Source organism: Leopardus geoffroyi, chromosome A1, assembly GCF_018350155.1.
Source record: "Leopardus geoffroyi isolate Oge1 chromosome A1, O.geoffroyi_Oge1_pat1.0, whole genome shotgun sequence".
Lineage (NCBI taxonomy): Eukaryota > Metazoa > Chordata > Mammalia > Carnivora > Felidae > Leopardus > Leopardus geoffroyi.
This window is the reverse complement of record NC_059326.1, coordinates 228,903,997-228,926,531: the sequence shown is the minus strand read 5'-3', so window position 1 is coordinate 228,926,531 and position 22,535 is coordinate 228,903,997. Positions and strand designations below refer to the sequence as shown.

General features: G+C 38.5%; 1 long non-coding RNA gene across 1 annotated transcript; it reads right to left on the bottom strand.

The window, feature by feature from the left end:
• Positions 1–1,816: 1,816 nt before the first annotated feature.
• On the bottom strand, positions 1,817–20,072 carry LOC123578750. Its single transcript, XR_006702498.1, has 3 exons — positions 20,030–20,072; positions 7,463–7,606; positions 1,817–4,842 (listed from the first exon to the last, which is right to left on the bottom strand). It is a non-coding gene; the product is annotated as an uncharacterized LOC123578750 (long non-coding RNA).
• Between the last annotated feature and the right edge of the window lie 2,463 nt (positions 20,073–22,535).

Sequence of the window (22,535 nt, the reverse complement as noted above, 5' to 3'; positions counted from 1 at the left end):
GGGCGTAATGTTGGCAAAGAAGTTCAGTGGCAATCTTCTCTGTCAACAGGTCTGCCCTCAGAAAAGAAGTAAGGCGCGAGCATGAAGATGAAAGATAATTTGACAGTGTCTGTGGGGAAAAGAAACTCTAGCCTTAATAGACAGTATTATAAATATTATAAGAGAGTTATTAGTGGGAGCAGACTGGAAAAAAGCCACTGGATTGTAGCAGTCAAAAATGTTATAGCCTCAGGCTTGAATATGAGAGTACACAGCTGAAGGAACTCTGAGTCGAACGTTTGTTCTACAGAACCATGGGAGATGGAGAAGAGGAACGGTGACTTCTGCTAATGACTTGAGGGAGAAGGGTGTCTCATTACTCAGAAGACTTATCCACTATTTGCTTCTTAGGAACAGTAGTGATGATATCTGAGTGACTCTCTTTGACAAGTGTGTGTCTGGTTGAAATATAGGGAAACTGTGGGGCACGTCTCTCCAGCGGAGAAGGGAACTTGAGAGATCTTAACAGTACCTTCTGGAATAAAGAAAAAAGTCCCCTGGGTCCCTCAGAACACAGCTGTGGGAGGACGAGTGAGAGGACCTTGCATAATTATCTTGCATTGACATTATGCTGACAGGCTTATACACATGTGTGCAGTGATTGATGAGTCACCATACTAATATGGGGAGTTCAGCTACGTCTCAGATACCCTAAGAAAATTCTGCAGGAAAAGAGGAGAAACAAAGTCCTATTCAAAACCACCCTTACACTTAGAAGTTACTAAGCAACTTCAGACAAATTTTCTGCCTTAATCCCTCTTAAGTCTTTCAGGAGTGAAAGACCTTGAAAATGAGTGAGATGCATAAGTCATCTGGGGGCTTCAGTGTGGAGAGGAGGCCATTAAAATGTAGACAGAGCCATGAAAAAAGTTCTCCACTAATAGCATACTTAGTCTGTGGCCTACGTAGGATAACAAGTGCATAGTCACTCAGGTTGCTGTAATACATACATAGTAGGGAAGGATTTAAGGGCTGATGAATTAGGATATAAATTTTTCTTCTGCAATACTAATGTTTGAATTAAAGTGAAAATATTGGCCTATTAAATATAATCGTTTCAGCCATAGTTCTGAAGCTGAGGGAAAAAAAGTGATAATTTCGAACGCAAAATTTTAGGAAATGCCATAGAAAAAGAATACCACTGTTCCCTGAGGAACAGTTTTTCTTGGAAACAATGTATCCTGAAGTTATTCTTTTCCACTCAAAATGATGTCTTCATGCACGCTGACCTTTCTAGGAAGCTAAACTAACGACATTGGAGTTTTAGTGGATTTAAAAATTGAATGATGGATGTGAAGAAATTGATCAGTGAGGTTCCTAGTCAGTGTAGTAAGGTGGCTAGAGAGACCAGAGATATGTAAGCAGCAATCACAATCACATGATATATATATATATATATATATATATATATATATATATGGTAAGGAATATATAGTTATATACATATATAGTTATCTATAACTATTATATAATATATATACACACACACATATAGTTAATCATGTGACTGCTGCTTAAATCCTAGGAGAGTAAACCATTGACATTTAAGTTCCCTTCTCACAAGTCTGGACGTAGAGGCAGATTTAGGAGAAATGTGTTAGATAATTGTAGGTGATGCTCCCTGTGACCAGCTCATACCTCTGCAGTGCCCACAGTAACCATCCTATGGTGGGCTCTCTGGCAGCAGGAGCTGGCTTAGTCTCCCCGTAGGACTCATCAGAAGTTCAGGGGACTTAATAGCTCTGAAGCAGCCTACAGACCATGACAAACAGGAGGCGGTAGGCAAGCAAAGCAGCTTCTTACTCCTCTTGAGGGACAATTCTCAGGCTTGCTCTACACAGAGCTTTGATTTCCAACAGCAGCAACAGACTCATTAATGTAACACACACTGAGTTACATGGGAATGAATAGAAGTTGTACCAGGTAAAAACATACAAAGAAACAAGGGAACTGGAAAACAGGAATGATGAGAGAAGTGAACGGTGATGCCATAGGCCCAGGATGGGTAGACGTATCTCTTAGGGTCAGGGAGAGACTGAGTGACCATCTTTCCCTTTCTGCACCTTTACTGCCCTCAGAAACCCTGTGCGACTATGTCATAACTCTGTGACGTGCATCTGAGATCCACATCCAAATGCCCCTTGCCCCAGGCCTCAGGGATCTTCGGATAATAAAGAAGTGTCTCCCCTTTTGAAATTCCATTTGATTTCTTGTCTGGTTGTGTGGCATGCAGTTTCTGTTTGTCATTTTCCACCTTCTAAAGAGAAAACCATCTTCATCAATACTTGGGAAATTGGTGACAATAATCAGGTGAGGGAATGTTTGGCCCAGACCACAGAGCAACTGGACTCTGGTTCTTCTTTCCTCTTCCCACTTCTCCAAAGCAGTTACACTGGCAAAGAGACAGGCACTCTCAGAATGGGTTCGAACATCACCATTCCAGGAGAAAAGACAAATCTTTGTGCATGTGGCAGATGGCTCCATGGTATAATTTCAAACACAGTGATTCAGTGTCCCTGAATTTGATTATCCAGAGGGTTCCAGATACTTGCGGGGAATAAAGGTGTCCAACCCTTGATCATCTGTCCCCTTCCCATCCCATGCGGGGTAGCCAATCCTTTGTGTTCAGGTTGATGTAGAGAGCAGTGTGGAGCCCCTGAGAGCCACTGATCAGAGGCAGGAGCCCCAGCTCTGTCCTGTAGGATTGCAATGCTGTGTCCTTCTTAAGCAGAGGAATACTGAGTGAAACATCAACTGAAGACCTTGTAGAGGAAGAAATTCTTTGAGTTTTCCGAAGAAGAAATATTATAAGAAAATACTGTTATGCCCTTATAAATGAACAACAGGTAAGGAATGCAAAGTGCTAGTAATCCGATGTAGAAAGTCATGACTACCATTTCTACACTTTCTCCAGAAAGAGGAGACAGAGTTGAGTCTGAGTCCCTTATTCTTTTATTGTCTTTCAGAATCAAGGTAGAGACAGGTAGAAGGGGAAAAGGGGGATCATTGACAAGTTGGTTTTGACTTGTTTATCCCTGAGCTTTCTAAGGATTACCTGTAATCTCACCTGCCATGAGTTCCTTTGTCCATGGTCTCAGAGGACAGAAATTGCTAATACGAGTCTTTCCAGCGAAGCTCACACCAGGGGCGCTCCATAGGAAGGGAGCCTGGCATACATGGCAGATTTCCTGTTCTGCCCATTGTTAGAAGAAGTCATCAAGAAGATATGCGAGCTGGTCCCTGGTAATTGGAGGTTCTCCACTACCTCTCCTGTCCTTGGGATGTGCCCCCCTTATCTTCCTCACTCCGAGAAGCTGCTCCAAGCATATAGCCTTGAGATAGAAATGTGGTGTTGAGGCTATATGCATTGGATATGTGACTGAACTCCAGTAAGGCCTCTATATAAACTTAAGGATCAGGTAGGCAGGTGCAGAGATCTACTCATCTTATTGCCACTCAAGAAAGATGTCATCAGCAGGTTCCCTTGCTTTTTAAACCTGCCATCTACCAATCTGGAGTGGCCTGCCTCTTTCCTCCACCTCTCTCTGCCCTCTGCATAGGGAGCCAATTTCAGATTACACCCAGGAAGTTCCCAGGAGGTTGCCAGCCAAAAACAACCCCACCGCCCCCAAAAAACCAAGGAAGTGAATGAATAAATGGACACGGTCCATGGCTGTTGTCCAAAATGTGATCATGTAGGATGTAGTGGAAGGACTTCCAATTAGTTTTGGACACAGATTTCTGGTTAATGTCTTCCACCAAATGTGTCAGTCTCCTAGGTCTCACATTCCTCTGTGAGATGTCTCTTAGGAGTATAACCCTCAGGGTAATTGTGAGACTCCTGGGGATAGCATGTGGAATCTACTGAATCCAAAAAAAAAAAATCGCTACGTGTATGTGAACTTTACTGAACTTGCCACCAATCATTTCGCTTTGTACTCTAATTTCTGAGGGTCTTTCAGATTCTAATGTAGGCAAGAGTTGACAGACAGCACTGGACAGAAGACACCTCAATTTCTGCCGAGGGGGAACAGGCTCATCTCAAAATTCATTTGAGAACTAAGGTTCAGAGATGGTTTCACTGGCTTTTACCCCAGAGGAAAAACAAGGTCCAGAAGATCCCCTTCAACACATCATATCAGGGTCAGGATTGACTTCATGCTTGGGCTGCACCTCAGTCAAGTCCAAGAAGATCCCTTAGATTCCTGCAGCTTTCCTACAGCCTCTAAGCGTGTGAGTTTTCTAGACAGAAAAAATCAGACACAGAGACAGCCACCCCAAATAACTTCTGAAATCCCAGGACCAATAACTGTGTCCAGGGCATCCTCCTTCCATGTCCCCCAGAAAGCCTGTGTCCACAGTCAGCACCTCACAAAATTGCACCAGCAGTCCGGGAATCTTAGCCCACTGCCACTATCTTCCACTGTCTTCGTGGATCTGTGTTTCATTGCCAAACGGAAAATGCTCCTCCAACTCTTTTTGAGAAAAAAAAATTTACTCCAAGAATTATCTCTGTCTGGCCAGGAACTTCATTAATTCTCATAAGAGCACATCTTCCGCAGAGCTCTATTTTTTTTATAATCAGTGATGTTTATCCTTCATAAATACATGTGTTCCTTCAAAGAGAAGAATAGAATCCTCCATCCATGCCATGGTTTGAGTTGAGGTTTGAGGCTTCCAGGAGCTTGAGAAAGAAAGTGTGAACTTTAGCTTTAACAGACTACATTTTTAGATTTCCAAAAGGTGGGCAGGTGCATGGAGGCAGGTTGCACATCCACCATCATGCAGAGTCCTTTCAATCTGCTAAGATAACATAATTTTGAAAATATAATTATCCTGTGTAATATTCATTCGGAGAAGAAAGGAAAATGAGTATAAAAATATTCATTCATGTATTCAAGGGCTTATTAAAGTAGAAAAAAATCAAGTGAAGACCCAGTCCTAGGACCTGGCTTAGCCAGTTCTTCCCCAATGACCTACCTTCCTTTCCATCTCAACACCAGTGAGCCTGCAAGCATCTCTGAGTGACTAACACAGGAGCTTTAGCATATTTGTAGTAACCTTGGCCATTTCCTGGTGAGCTCTGTGCACCTTGGGGAGGTTAATGGGAAAAGCATTCTCCTTTCTCTTGCTTTCCCAATAGGAGGAAGCCAGAGGGTAAGGAGGGCAGAGAAAGGGGTTTGTCTGAGCTGGGAGGGGAGGGAAGGCATTCAGTTTTAAGGCTTAGGCAAGAAATCTTTACATACTTCTAACTAGCATTCAGGTCACTCTCCAGCCTCTGGATGCACACAGAATTCAAAGCTGGGGAGATAGTAAAATCACCTCTTGGTCTGCGCCAGCTTGCACAACCTTTCACCCGTGACAACCAGAAGACAATCTGAAGGGGCTCAGGGACATTTTCCTGAAAGCAGGTCTTTTTTGTATTCTAGTAAAGACATCCAGTGTACAATGAACATAGAGCAGGATGGGCTTTAAGTGAAGGTGTGGGTTGGAGGCTCTGAGTAGTGCTCTGGTGGTCCCTGGAGGTGGGGAGGGGTCAGGAAAAGGCAGAGGAAATATTTGACTAAAAAACATTTTGAATGGTAATGCTCACAACCAAAGCTCACAATTAGGGATCATCATTCAGCTTGTACAGGGCTGTGCTTCAGGGGTGCCACGGATATCGAATGCAGTGGGAATGGACCTTCCTCAGCCCTACACCACACACCTAATAGCAGAGTAACCAAAATGTGTGAATGTTTAGACATCTGTTCTACAACCCTATCCAGGTTCTCACGTGGGAGGAAATGTAGCCAGGTATTCCTGGGACAGAAAGGGCAAGGGCTAAGATAGACGCTTCATTAACCGAGGAAGAGTTGCCCAAGGTTAACAGGGTAATTGAGAAACAGAATACGGCGATGTTTCAATCAGTGTCATTTTCCTGCGAGGATGTGCCCATGGGTGCAGCTGCACGTCTGATGGTATGGACTGCTGTGTTTGCTGGAGCGACTAAACAATAATCACCATAGTTTAGGAGCTGCCCAAAGCAGGCTGGCGTCCATACTTAGCACAGAGGCTGTGGAACCGTCACACTTTAGTGGACCATATAGGCTTGTGCTAAGAGCTTCCATCACTAATAATGACGGGCCAAAGACAAGGTCTTCATTAAACATTTTATTGAAGTGTATATCATGGTAAAGAGGAAATGTTGTCCCCAGTATTGACTAGTACCGGGTGTCTTTGACCCTAGTAAAGAGTGATTTCAAATCTGATAGAATTTAAGTTTGAAAAATTAAGTTAGGAGATGCCGCTTTCACCTCAGCATTGTGAAACACATTCATGATTTTCTATTTATTACATCACTTAATATTTATAACTCCTTGAAGTACCACATATCATTTATTATTATTATTATTATTATTATTATTATTTACAGACGAAGAAATAGAGGCACAGAGAGGTAAATGTATACTTAGTGGACTAGCATAAAAGAAGGCTCCAGGGATGGAGAACCTTCTGTTATTGCATGGAATCGTCTGAGATAAAGTGAAAAATAAATATAAAGTGACTGTTTTAACCAACACAAGGGAAGTACTGACCCATGGGATTGACAAATCCGACATGAGGCCTCGGTTCAGACAACAGGGTTATTGCAGGGGCTCTACTGATGTCCTCAGGATTCAGTTTCCCTTGATTTCTTGGCTCTGTTCTTTTGAACTTCATTCTCAGGATTCATATGATAGAAACATGCCTGGCAGCAAGTTCAAAGTGAAATCTTTTCAGGTTCAAATACAGCTGGCAACTCTGGTTTCTACTTCACAAGAGTCCCTACAAGAGTGTCCCTAATCCTTATTGGCTCTGGTTGGGTCACATGTTGTTCCCTAAACTAGTCACTGGAGATCGGATGCCTGTTTTTTTGTTTTTTGTTTTTTGTTTTTTGTTTTTTTTTTGCTGGGTCTTAGTCACATGCCCACCTTTGGACTAAGGGTGAGGGTAGAAGACAAACCCCCTTACACATGAACAGAAACTGAAAAATAGAGGTAATTCCCCTAGAAATGAATTTTGATACTTGTTTTCAAGTATCAGACAAGTATAAAAAGAGGAGACATACTTGTTTTTCACTGTCTCGGTGAGCTGTGTTCCTTTTCAACAGCCACAAAATCCTTAATTGAATTGAACTCTAATGACACCTGACTAACAATCCAGATTCTCTGTCATCTCTCTCCAAACCAAAATTAGATCTCTGGAAACCATGAATCCATGTACAAAGATCACCAAATGTTTAGATTATAAAACAAAATTTCCAGTCATTGCTGCCACCAGTTGGGACTAACTTTTCATCTATAAACAAACCGATGATAGACACAAAATCCAAAATTAGCAGAGGGGAGGAAAATTGAGAGAAATAGAGTTTGAGCAAAATTCAAGTTCTATTCTCACTCACGTTCACCTCTGCAAGTAAAGGAAAGACGTGCCTGGGTTTATGCAGCCCATCAGGTGCACTTTTCTGGCAACTCAGCTAACCTGGCTCTCAGGTGAGTCCACTGCACATCTCAGCGAATGTTATCCAAACATGATAAATGATTATCTGTGAAAGACACCATAATCATGACTTTTACACATGTACAAAATGCGCATTGTCGCAGGTTTATTTAACTCACTAATTAATGGGAAAACCAGTAAATGTTCCAACTGTTTAAAGGAGAATCCAAAGTACAACACATATATTAGGAACAAATGCTGAAACGAATTTATCAATAGAAGCAAATGAGTCTATCCATAGGGTAATAACCTATTGCATTCTACTGGGCGCAATTAATTTCCATATCTATGGACAAGAATCATTTATATTATTATCTGTTTTATATAACTCACAGAGATGTAAATAGCTCAAAGCTATGAAAGGTAGAGATAACATAGAAGGTGTTTACTATTCCAGAGAGTACATTTTTTGCCAGTTCACTCTTTCACAATATCCAAGGACACTCCAATATGGCCCCAACATATGTGATGGGTAATATGTGATGCCAATGTACTATAATTCTATTACACTGGGAACCAAAAAAGGGAAATCTCTCAATCTCCAAGTCTCACACTTTTTTTTAGTAAAATAGCTTTCCTAGTTTTTGTCTGAATTCCCTTCCCTAGAATTATACTGTAAATCCATGGAGATTAGACCAAAATAGTATAAGTCAAAACTCTCCCTGCTCACTACAGTATAAGTATCTAAACTACATAATTCTTTAATTATACATTCTGTTATATTCCCTAGTAAGGCTCTTTTTAATAGTTTCTTGCTTTGCAGAAATTTTTTATAAACATTATTTACTTATTTGTTTTGAGAGAGAAAAGGGGCGGAGGGAGAAGGGTCAGAGACAGAGGGAGGGAGAGAAAGAGGCCCTCTGTTTGACACTCAGCTCAGAGCCCAATGCAAGGCTTGATCTCACTACCACAAGATCATGACCTGAGCCAAAATTTAGAGTCAGATGCTTAATCGACTGAGCCACAAAGGCGCCTCTGCAGAATTTGTTTATAGAAGTCCTTTCAATTACAGTCTGTATACCATATACATTGCATAGTGGCCATATCAACTTATTCCATTCTTTTTCCCCCTGAACATTCATTAATGGAAAAATATACTCAACATTAACATTAGGAGCTGGTATACTGGCTGAACATGTAATGGCATAAAGTCAACAAGTCTAAGAATTGTTTTTCCAGTTTGATTTGTTGAAATAGGTAATGCCATCTTTCATGACATAACTTGATTTTTCATTTTTAAAAACTACTTTGAATCTTGACCAACAACTCTTTAAAATGTTATCCATTGCAAAAAAAAAAGGCATTAATATCAATTTTAATCTCTTTTTCCCAGTGATATACAAGGTGATAGCACTGGTCCCCATGTTAGAAGAGTAATTAGTAACACCAATGTAAAAGAATTAGATTCTTTAAAGAATGAAACCCATTTCAAGGGACAGTCATGACAATTGTCATAATTATCCACTTCAACTCAGAATTTCTTGTTCATAAGTAATGATCCCTTTAAGAACAGCTTTGACATTTAAAGGGATGAAATTTTGTTATTTCTCCCTAACACATTCAACAAGTTCCCTGAAGCAATTGAGTACTTCCCTAACACTGTTTATACGTCTTTCAATTTGCATAATTATGTTGCTAATGGGATAGTGAACACTATGAACAAGAAATAAATAGATTTCACTTAATAAGTTATTTAAAAAGTCAGTAAGGGTTTTGAGATCTTTTATTCCAAATTAAAGTATGATTTCAGTGTTGTAAATAAACGGAGAATTCTCCCAACTCCATTTGTTAAAGATACCAATGATTTTTAAAGGGAAAGAATTAAAAAATACTGAAATTTATCTGTTTTACAGATGTTTTATCAAATATTAGAGAAATAGCTAATCTCATGCAAGTTGTCTCATAAAACTTGCTACCCAGTTTATTTTGAAGGCTAATATAGCATAGTTTTAAGACCGAGTAAAGGTAATACCAAAAAATCACATATAAATATAGATGCAAGTATGCAAATAAAAAATTAGCTAAGAAAATCCGGCAATATATTTTTTAAATCATATTAAATTATTAGAGTTTATACCAGGAATACAATAATGGTTCAACATAAGCAAAAGTATAAACATACCTCATCACAACAATTTTCTCAGTAGATGTAGGAAAATATATTTTAGGGCATGAATGTTAATTTATGATTTAAAAATGTCTCAACAACAAGAGACTTCCTTAACTGGGTAACAGTTATATGCCAAAAATGTATGCCCAATACTCAATGGGGAAAAAACTGAGGACACTTTTAGGTTGGCTACAAGGAAAAGAATACACATCTTAGAAAAACGTATTTCTTTTTTTTTTTTTTAACCTTTAAAAAATTCCCCTGGAAATTTGATTGGAAGTTTATTATATTTATATATTAATTGGGGAGTAATTATACCTTTAGGCATTAAGCCATTCCAAATAAATGATAGGCCTGTCTTGTTTTATTTTGAACTTAGCTGTTATTATTTTATGCTATAAAGATATCTTTTATCATTTGTATATAAATCGGTATATGTTAGGAGACACATTGACACTACATGACAATCTTGTTTCTAAAATTTTTTCTCCAATAATTGTTAACAATCATTGGTATTCTTGCCAGGATTAATTATCACCACAGTGGTTATGAAATGATATCTTTCCTAGTACTTCTTTATTTATCAGTTTTTACTCTTATGTACAGAGGGCCTTTCCCCCACCCTTTATTTTCTGTGCAGCCATTTTTTTCATATTATTTCTATATATGTTAATTCAGTACAATGCTATAATTTGTTTAAATAAAAACTTTTCTAAAGAAATGAAGGAGAAAAAAAGATAGGCTTGAACATTTGCCTTTTTATTCCTTTCCTATACCCCTTATCATTGTTAATTTTCATGGTTATATGTCACATGCCTATATTCCCCTTCAAAATTAAACATTTTGAAAGTAAATATCATCTTTTTAAAAAAAAATTAATGTTTTTGTTATTTATTTTTGAGAGAGAGAGAGTGAGCAAGGAAGGGGCAGAGAGAAGGAGACACAGAATCCGAAGTAGGCTCCAGGCTCTGAGCTGTCAGCACAAAGCCCCACACTGGGCTCAAACTCATCAACTCTGAGGTCAAGACCTGGGCCAAAGTCTGATGCTCAACCGACTGAGCCACCCAGGCACACCAGAAATAAAGATCATCTTACCTGTTTATACCGTCAGGGAAGACTTGTCACAAGTAAAGCACAGTGGGTGCTCACAGAATACATAATGAATGATTACGTTTCAAAGAGCTTTGATGAATGAATGGACATCATAATAAAAATTCCCACCAACAGGGAGGTAGCAGTATTTTTTTACCTTTGAAATAGTTCCACATTTCTAGTGAATAATAATAGTAGTAACTATATAAAAATTCTAAATAAACACAAAAGGAAAACATGAATTAGAGGTTGAAGAAACTAGTCTTATAGAAACCAAGGGCTTGCAACTGGGAAAATTACAAGTACTTAAAAGAAGATTCTTCATAAAAATGTCAGTCGACATAAATTAGTAGGCATAAGATGGCAGAAGAAAGAAAACAAATATTAAAGAGAAACATAAACGGTAGTATTAGAAAGAACAGAGCCTACAGCAAATTGCTCTTCCTAGGCTCACTGATGTAATATAAATATTAACAAAGAAAAAAGAACTATTAGGTTTTGAATTTGCATTTGTCTCTTAAAAACCAATCAAAGAAAAAATAGGTAAATTGGACATTAGTAAGAACCCCAAAGTAGATGAAATTGCACTGATGTTATCTGTAAATGTTAAATAAATTCAATTCTCTGGGTCAAGAATTCTGAAACTTTTTTGGTTAGGTCTGGTGAAGCCTATGGATCCCCCTTTTAGAATAGCATTGCTAATAAAATACAAAGGTTACAGAGAAAATGATATAGAAATGTCATCAAATATTTTAAAATATATATGCATGACAGAGTAACAATGTGCTTGTTTGTTAACATGTTAGGTAATAAGAAATATAATTATTACATAGGCAAGGCAAGGTTAATTTTTTTTTAAGTAGGCTCAGAGCGTGGAGCCCAACGTGGGGCTTAAACTCACAACCCTGAGATCACGACCTGAGCTGAGATCAAGACTTGGATGCTTAACTGACTGAGCTACCCAGGTGCCCCTAAATTTTATCTTTTCAGAGCGATCGTTGTGAAAACTATAGGTGCTTATCCTAAATAAGAGCGTGAAACTCAGGAGCGACTTTTGACAAAGCAACACGCATGTCACATTGGACAACCAAAATTTTCAACATTTTCTTTGAAAGTTACAAGGCTTGAAATATCTATTCCCAAGGATTTATTGTTGCAAATGTAATTAAAGCTTCCATCGTTCACCTCATAAGATGAGGACTGACTCCTCTCAAGGAACATCAAAATTCTGCAAGACGTTTTGAATTCCCTATGAGACCATGTGACATCATCATTTGGTGGCTAAATGACCACTGGGCAAAGCATTACCAGAGTCGGCCAGTTGGAAACTGTAAGACTCAGATCACATAAAATAGCTATTTGTTTTTGGTTATAGTTATAAGCATAAATTATATATTCTATAATATATATATTTTAATTATATATGTTAGTATATATAAAAATATATAATTATAAATACACACATGCTCTGTCCTTTGTATTTTATATACGCACAGGTATAATGTGCCAAAAAATATCAATGGTATCTGTTGATACCAACACCACAGGTAATGCTCAATACTAAGAGTTTTTGCCTACATTCGTAATGGAAGACAATGCTAAATTTCCCTTAAGGAAAGTAACCTTACAGATTAGTGAAGATGTAAATAATATTTATTCCATACAAGTTCACAAACATCCTAAATTCTATCTTTAACTCCTTGGCAGACCATGGGCCAAGATGAAAATCCCTCTGGCTAGCCCCAGATAATATATTATCCCAGGGTATTGATAGAACTTACACATGTAGTAATAATGATAGTAATAATAATAATGATAGTAATAATAATAACCACAATAGAAATAGAAAACATTTGAGTATATTGCATAGCTTATTAATCCTCACAATAGCACTATGAGAAACGTATAGGTATTACTTTCATTTCACAGCTGAAAGTGACCTTTAGGTGGAATAACTTATCTCAAATCACACCTAAAATTAGTGGAAATCAGAGTCATCAATATCAATATCCATCACGTACACAATGATGAAAACGCAAAACAATATTCAGATGCAGTATGTATGTGTGTTTGTATGAGCCTTTCAATAGGACCTCATACTGAATGTACGTTGGATGACTGGTCACACTGTAGGAAGGCTCGCTGGAGAACTCAGGATGAGAAGAGACAAAAAAAAAACAAACAAAAAACAATTGCATGAAGACACAGACAAAGGGAGAAGAACCAAGCAACTGAACAACAGGGTGAAAGCTGGTTCTTGAGTCAGGGGTTGTTGGATGATGGCAACAACTCAATACCTTAAAATTACGGGAGACAGGAAGCCAAATGTTCTAACAGCAACATGGGGAGATGAACACTTTCCACACCTTCTGTGGGTCACTCATCTCCTACATGAAAAACACAGGTTCCATCGTTTGGAAAACAAGAGATCGCACTTCCCTGTTGGACCATGACACGACGCTCTTGAGTTGCCCTGACAGTCAGATCAACGTTTCGAGTTTTGGATGAAAGCCTTTTCTGATTTTTTGATTTTTTTTGCTCACTTTCACATAATGTTTTTTTATCAAAATAAGATAAATATGTAATAACTTTCATAGATTTTTCTACCTACTATATATGTATTTATGGTATTCATTACCAAGATGCTGGATAGTTAAGCATGTGCCACATTCATTAAACATTTCACCACCTGCAGGAGATGTTAAAGAAATTACTCTAAACTTTGATGGAGTCAAAGAAATTACTCTAAACTTTGATGGAGTCACCTGGCTGTCTTCCTAATTTAGGAGTAATATAAAAAGTAATTTGATCATGACCATCACTTGAGCTGGATGTGTAAGGCAATCTTATTTGTTAGGAAAAAAATAATAACTTAATGATAATTATTGTGTAAACAGACAGTACACCAATTTTAACAGCATATGAATGATATGCCTCTCTTGTTAAAACACCTGAACCTAGTTATGGCTCTCTCGTTATCGAATCTCCAAAGACCAAACAAAAATAGTGATGTTTTTCATTATCCTGATTACAACCCACACTAAATAAGAATGTGCCCCAGGATATGCATGATTTGTGATGTTTGAAGTCATTTAGAACCTCAATTTTAAATTCAGAGACCTATAGTTTTGCTGGGAAAAAAGAACAAAACTAAAAAGATGTATTCCTTATACATCCCCAAAAGTATTGAATGTGTCTTTTTTTAATAAGTAATCTATTATTCACATATAAAAGAGTGCATGTTAAAATACAAAGGAGAGAGCATATATTTCACACATAGTGAAACACATTTGAGGCATAATGAAAATGAAAATTTTAGACCCGCATTTTTCACGGCTAATTTATATACCTAAAAAATTTTCTGCAAATAAAATACAATGCTTCAAAAATTCCAAATAGTTAGAAGAAGACTAGAAAATGGAATTATCTAGCATTATTGCCCCCACAAATATGAGTTGATAAATTACTGGATACACACATTATTTAGTAATGGGTATAATCAGCAAAAGAATTCAATTAAAAAAACTTTTTTTTTTTGGTTTAAATGATGCAGTCTAGGAATAGGGTCAAAAAGTAAAAAAAAGAAAAGTGAAAGAAAATTCAAACTCATTTGAACACTGATCTTTTTAGCCATGTGCATTTATAACTTTTGATGTTATAAAGTAAAAAATAATAAATGTGCTAAATTCCTCTTCTTAAGACTTCAGTCCTAAATCTTCCTCTTCTGGTGACATGCTCTGATCAACTGTATTGCCAGAAATTATCCTTTTCTTAAACACAATCACCTAGAGCTATAGTTAGGGGATATGAGATTTCTTCAGTTGTCAAGAACACACAGATGTTGACACTTTATACCAGGATAGTAGCTGTGGAGTGGTAATTAGTAGGTAGAGTATGAATATATTTTGAAGGTATAGCCAACAGGATTTTTTTTTTTTTTCTTTTTTTGAGATGGGCTGTGAGAGAGAATAACAGCAGGAAAGATTACTTACAATGTTTTGGGCCAAAGTGATTGAAAGAATGATTTTTCTGGGGTAGAAAAAGTTGTGGAAGGGAAATTACAAAATAGGAAACTGTAGCAAACTTTTTATAGCCCCCCAAACCTCCTTGGCACTTATGCCTTTGAGAGGTGGGGCTATGCCCTTCCCCTCGAACCTGGGTGGTCTCTGTGACTGTTTTACCTCATGAAATATGACACATGTGACGCTGTGCCAGTTTCTGGGCCCATACCTTAAGAGATTGGCAACGTCTCCTTTGTCTCTCAGAACACTCAATCTTAGGACTAGAATCCCCGTGTAAGAAGTATGTCTACTCTAGGCTACCATACCACAAGGAAGCCCAAGCCATATGGAAAGACCATGGAAGATGAAGCACCTTGGAGTTGGGTGGAGAGACAGAATCAGAGAAAACAAAGGTGCCAGACATAGACATAAGAGAAAAAGCTATCTTGGGAGAGGATCCATCAGTCCCAGACACCCCAGCTGATGTCATGTGGATCAGGGATGAGCCATCCGTCTGATGATCCCTTCCCAAATTTCTAATCCACAAGACCCTGAACAAAATAAAATGGTTGTTTGAAGACACTAAGTTTAGGAGCAGTTTGCTCTACAGCAATAGATGATCAAAATAAGAATCGAGAGTTGCATTTTACACATGCTAATTTTGAGATGCCTGTAAATACTCAGGTGTCAATGTATTTCAGCCTTTAGATATTGGACAAACATTTTTCTGAAGACTAAATGAGATAATGTATGCAGAAAGCCTAGTTAAGAGCCTCTTTATTATAAATCACTCAACAAATTTTAAATGGTTTTCAATTTTTAAAGTCACCTAATAGCTAAAGGAGAGAGGAGATTAACTATGTTGCTAATCAGGATGCTATATGCATTTTATAATAATTAAATCATGCAAAGAGGTAGAGGGAAAAAGAAGAAATGAAATAAAGGATGTATATATTAATGTCCTCTTTTATAGTGGATAGTGAGTTAATGTGATAATTCATAAAATTAAAGTTCATGTATATTAAGTCTTTAAAGTTAATCTCTAGAATAACCTGCAACAGTATTTCTAAAATAGGGAAGAAAAAGAGAACAAAATTGGTGGCTATTGAAAGCATGATAATTCATTCTTTATATAGCAGAGAATCAATGTGTTCGTGTAGTTTTCTATTGCTCCCAAAATAGATGATCGCATAGGAATGAGTATGTGTCTAATAGGAAACAATATGTATTGCATAATCCATTTACAGAGAGCATATTAAATATACACAGTTGACCCTTGAACAAACAGCTTTGAAGTGTACACGTCCACTTACATGGGGGTCTTTTACAGAACAGGACTCTAAGTGTATTTTCCTTTTCTTATGATTTTCTTAATAACTTTCTTTTCTCTAGCTTACTTCATTGTAGGACTGTAGTACATAATACATATAACACATGCAAAGTATTAATTGACCAAGTAAGGTTTCCTGTCAACAGTAGACTATTGGCAGTTACACTTGTGGGGAATCAAAAGTCACCCTTGGATTTTTCAACTGCAGAGGGGTGGTCAGTGCCCCTAGCTCCCGCATTATTCAGGGTCAAATGTATTTTTCATAGGCTAGAAATAAATTTTGAAAAGAAATGCAATAAATGAGTGGGTTATAGGGGAAAGAGCAATAGGGAGCTTCCCACTTTGACTTCCCTAATTTTGAAATTTCAAAGGAATTCTTACAAAATGAAACAAATATACAATTGCACTTATTACTGAACACATTTCCAAAACATATACCAACTCTCATCCAAAGAGTAAATAAAAATGCCCACTTTCTACTTAAAATCATGGAGTTTTATTTAGTTATAAATGTATCTTTAACCAACTCTGGGGGCACCTGAGTGGCTCAGTCGGTTGAGCGTCAGACTTCGGCTCAGGTCATGATCTCACAGCTCGTGAGTTCGAGCCCCACATCAGGCTCTGTGCTGACAGCTCGGATCCTGGAGCCTGCTTTGGATTCTGTGTTTCCCTCTCTCTCTGCCCCTCCCCTACTCGTGCTCTGTCTCCCTCTCTCTCAAAAATAAATAAACATCAAAAAGATTATAAAAAAACTTAAACTAACCAACTCTGTGATAACTAAAGGCTTCTATTCTTCTGCCTTATAATGATTTCTGATTCCAGTTTATCCAAAGTTATTTTAAGCCATCATGATAGAAATCGCCTCCGTTAAAAAATTAAAAGGGCATAATATGCTATATTCGACCTTTCTGAACAGACTGGATATCTCAACTCTGTCAGAACTAGAAATTCGGACAAGTGGAGATCGTGGATTCATTTTCTCCTTTCCTTTTTAGTTTAACTCAAAAACTTCCCTTTTGACCACCATTGTCACCCTCAGCCATGAGCAATACATCATAAATCATATATAAAAAGAGAGAAAGCTTTCCCCAGGCTGCAGTGCTGTACCAAGGCAAGTCTATGCTAGCATAATGAAACAGAGAACTATTTTCATTATTCAAATCTTGCGGGTCCCCAAGTATATTTCCCACTAAAATATTTAGATAACTGAGTCAAAATCGACATGTATTATTGTTTAAAGTGCCTGAAATGGCATACATTCTCTGCTTCCTGTCCTGTCTCACCTCACATCTTAGCTCATGTATAAAAATTAACCTCCTTTCAGTACTCATGTAGTCTCATGCAAAACTTGTACCTTGTGCCATCACTCATCTTTTATTTCCATTGTAAATACTATTCCTGATTATTTGGTTTATGTTTTCTAACCAGAAGGGACTAGAAACAAACAGACAAATAGATGAATCTGCAGTCTTTACTGGTGAAATGCCCTGAGGGAAGAATCACTCAACAGTCCTTTAGTGGCACCTTCAGAATTGTTTTTCAAAGAACTAAGTCTTCGAGAATCCTGTCACTAGCTCCAAGTCTAAATATATTTTATGAGGAAAAATAGAGTTAGGCAAAGGAAGGCTAAGGCATTTTATTGCACTGAAAAAAAAAAGTTTAGTTTCAGAAAACACCACACTGTCAATGTTTTATTAAAATTCCATCAAACTCACATTGTCTTTCTCGGCTTCGCCTCCCTTATCTTTGCAGCATATGCCTTGTAACCTACCATGTGTCAGATGAACTCCATCTGTCAGCGTCCTACGGGAAGTTTGAGACATTCTAATTCATCACCGGCAAGAAACCATGAAGCATTTAGTGCATCCTTCCTCTGGGGACTTGACAAGGGGGTAGAGAGACTGACCAGAAAGGTCATTTCCATTTCTTGCTTTTATGGTAAAACATTGAATGTTGGTTGTGTTTGCTTTCTTGCAAGTGTTAGGCAGTTTAACAGGCAGCCATTTTGGTATAAAAAGGGTAATAACTGGCCACTCAATATAGAGAGTAAAATATGAAAGTTGTATGAGTCTCTGATAATAGATACCATCCATTTCACGTTTATGGGAGCCTGACAGAGGTTCCACGACTTGCACAATCATGTTAAACTGTTGCTCAAGTTAGGGAGACTAAACACTAGGAAGGAAAAATAACCAGAAAGAGAGTCTGAATTGCTTTCATAATTCTTGCCACTTCAAAACAAACCACGGGAACAATCCCCATGAATTTACTAGCTTCAGGGTTCTGATGGGAGCCGTAAATGGAGATTCTGACAAGGAAGAAGAATCGCACGTAGAATCACACAGCAATTACAGGCATTACTAACTTGAAATAGAAAAATTGAGCCCAGCTGCTGGGCGCTGACCACTGGGGAAGAATCTGGGTTTCTGTTGTGTACAGCAATTCTTGGCAACTCTCATCGACATCTAATGCATGTTTCTATGGCCAGTAATTAGAAACCAACACGTTCCAAGCAATTGCACTGAGGCTGGGGTCAAAAGACCATGTTAGGACAGCTGAGCTAGCTCAGCTGCCTTTCCCGAGGACAATTGCTTTTCATAATTAAGCTTTGAACAGTATAATTCGAAAAGGAACTGCCCCACTTCCTAAGGCTCGTTCTGCTACAGTCAAAATTTCTTTTAATGGGATTTTCTTGGAACAGAGACAGAATACTAGCAATATGACCAGGAAGCCATATTGGAAAGATTGGAAAATCTATTTTCACTGTTGTTTTTTTTTTTAATGTATGTTCCTCCCTCTCTATCCTACCATTTATTGCCAATCTTTACCTCGTAAGTTAAATTTATGAGAAGCACTCCTCACCACCACTTACTATCACCAAGCAGATGCATCTTTTCTATTACCTACTGTATGAATTTAATTAACAATTACACTTACTTTGTATCTACCATGTACCACACACTGGTCATATGCTGAGAAGAGCCTGGTCCTTACAGGTAGTTCCAGAGTCCAGCTCCACCAGGCCCAGGGGTTCCCGAGGAAGGACGGCATCGGTGAAAATAAAAGAAAACTAAAATAAAAAACTAGAAAATAAAAAACTAAAATAAAAATGGACACAGACAACCGCTGTGAGTTGATCTGGCCGATTTATTGTAACGTGGCATTATATTTGCTAGTGATTTCCTTGTAGCATACGTCATCCGTGTTTTTCTAACATTACCTAATTTTAAAAATGTTCCTATGTGTAATCAACCTTTAAGAAATAACATGGCGATTTTCTCATAATGTTCCTGCATACTCTTTGATTATTGATTAATTTATTACATTATTCCATTATGCATCTGCGTTTATCTATAATTATCTATAGTCTATAAAGCATTTGCTTTGCTGTTCGCATGAAAGGCCCTCCATTTCTCAACACCTCAAGTGGAAGAGTTACTGGGACATGACCCCCTAACCACATGAGGCCAGAAGGACAATGTGTCTGCCTCGGTCCGAGGTGCCAGGAAGGGGCCGAAAAAGCCTTAGAAACCCATGCCTCACACATTCTCAGAGAGACAGTGAACCTAGGAATTAATGGACCATTCTGTACCTTAACCAACTAGGTTCAGTCATCATCTGGAATGCCTCCGGAGGGCCAGGTGGGCCTAGGGGTTGAAGTCACCTGTGCCCAGAGATACACTCCTTAGTTGCTGGAGTAGGGCTTTCAAATCCATATGTCTCTCCTTTGTTGGCCACTTCTGCTGGCAAATGCATGAGGTTATCCTTCCTGTAAGCAGAGGAGTCTCCATAAGACAAGGCAAGGGCTAAATGTAAGGCCGCTCAATTTCTCGCGGAACCTTATTGTCTTCCCTAATGGTTCTTTTCCCAGGGGGCCTGCTGAGGTCAATTCCCCAACAGACAACACCCCAGGTACTTTTATTCAGGCCAAATTACCTAAAAGTGGGAGTACAAGAAGCTTCCCTGTTGGCGGGCCGCCTTGCAGTCACCAATCCGTCCACAGCCTGGGCCTTGCCATCAGGCTGGGAGAGCTCGGCTTCCAGCACGGTAGGATAGAGAGCTCACAGTGGGACACACAGAGAAGTCAGCATAAAATTATAACATATAAGCACATGCGACGTGGTGCACACAAGGTTGAGGGCACAGGCACATTTTGAACGTCAGAAAGGGTTTCCTGGGAAGAGAACATTCAACTCGGAGACAAGGAGTAATGAGTTAGAATCGTCTGGGTGAAGCAAGGGTGGGTCCTTTCTCAGGCATTTTGAACAGTATGTATAAGACACTGAAGGTGAGTGAGAATTGCCATCTTCCAGGACTCACTCTGTTAGGACTTTTTCTCAAATATCTCTCTTGCAATTAGCACTTCTTGTTTCATCCATTTGTCCCTCCTTCGGAACCATTTAATCCATCACACGTACCTTATATTAACTCACAAAGAGAAAAATGAGAGAGAGAGAGAGAGAGAGAAACCTTCTGACTTCCGCACTAAGGCATTTGATGTTTTATCTTGAGTCTGGACAACCAGTGAAGGGTATTAAGCAACTAAATATCATGAATTTGACCCCTTGAAATTTGACCCCTGGCTGCTGTGTGCAGCATCGTTTAGAGAGGTGAGATGGAGAGCAAGAAGACTTATTAGAGGCTTAACCGTGGCCTTACCTAGGCAATGGCAGTGGGGACAGATACTAAGCAGAGAGCAACGAGAAACATAACAGGACGTGGGGCTCGGTCAGATGATTGGGTCAGCCTGTTGCGCTGAAATGTTAAACGTGGACATCTGATGAACTTTCAAGTATAGTTGTTAGACATGGGTATCTGGGGAAAATTTGGTTGAATAATTATTTGGCCTGTGAGGTCCAACCTTTAAATATTGACAGTTTGCACACAGAACACAGACACATACACACATACACCCTTGAAGGTACTAGAAACAAAACTGGGGAGAAAGCTATATGAATAGTATCTATTAAAAATGCTATTATAGGGGCACCTGCATGGCTAAGTCAGTTAAGCACTGACTCTTGATTTTGGCTTAGGTCGTGATCTCACAGGGTTCATGAATTCAAGCCCACATCGGGCTCCATGCTAACAGTATGGAGCCTGGTTGGGATTATCTCTCTCCCACTCTCTGCCCCTCCCCTGCAAGTGTGCTCTCTTTCTTTGTCTCTCAAAATAAATTAAAAAAAAAAAAAAAAAAAAAAAAAAAAGAGTGCTACCATATACACTAAATTATATGTTTTAACTTAATTCTTCTCAGTTCTTATGCTGACTTGTCGCTATTTTATACCCCTGGCTTCCCTAGAAAACAATTTCCATGAGCATACAATAAAAAGATTTGACTACACTTTGCAGCTCTAAAATTCTAAGTGTCTGATTCTCAGACCAAATTTTCAATCCAGAGAGAAAATCCTATTATTAATTTAAATAATGCTCCAGCACTCCAACCTGAGTTACCTGTCAAACCCCATGATTTAAAATTCCAGGCAAAATTGGGCCCCTGTTCTTAGAGAAGAGTAGGGGCTCCCTTCATGGCTCTTTTTGGATTCTCCAAAAGTAGTCCCTAAAACAAGGTTTTGAGAGCATGTCAGTTATTTGGAAGGTAAAGAAAACACTAAAAAGGAAACAAGCAAAATCAGACAAAGAAGGAGAAAGCCAATAAAGTAGATGGTTTAAAGCCAGCTCCTACTGTGGTTCACCAGAGCCTAATCCCACTGAGGAAACATGGGAGACAGGGCCATCCCATCGGGAGAGTGAGAGAGCCAGGATAGTCACACACTATCTCCTGTTCATCATTGCTTAAGGGCTATGCCTATAACACATCCAGCCAGATGCGTGCATGCCAAAGGGTTCTTCCACAGCCACAGAAAGTCTTCAGACAAAAAGAAGTAGGTGCTGGAAGTCCGGAAGTAGCCAAGTCACAGAGTGTGGGGCTAAAGGTAAAGCCAGTTGTTATCTGCTCTACTGAATTAGTAGGAAAAGTCTAAAGTAAAATCTTCATGAGCCCAGAACCCTAAGAACCCCATGTCCTTAGGAAACCGCAGGGTAGTTCCTGTCAATTGGAGACCCTAAGATTGGCTAAAATGTTCCTTAGCCTTTCACAGGACAATACATAGTCCTGTGACTTACATATATTTCTTGGTATTTACCTTTACCTTTTCACAAGTGAGAATGGAGAGATCTGAATGGTAATTAAGATTTTTTTAAAAAAAGAATATTATGACCAATATCTAGAAGGCCAAATAAGACTTGTTTGGATGATTCACACATTTTTCAGATATCTCATCAGCACTATACATTTCGTTTCTTGGTAATTTGTTGATGGAATCATATTGTGATATAAATACATTTGTTTCAAATTTACCTAACCTATAAGCCTAGTTTGGGGATAGAAACCTGGCAGACTAATTAGGAATGTCACTTTTACTTCTCCAACTTGTGAAGT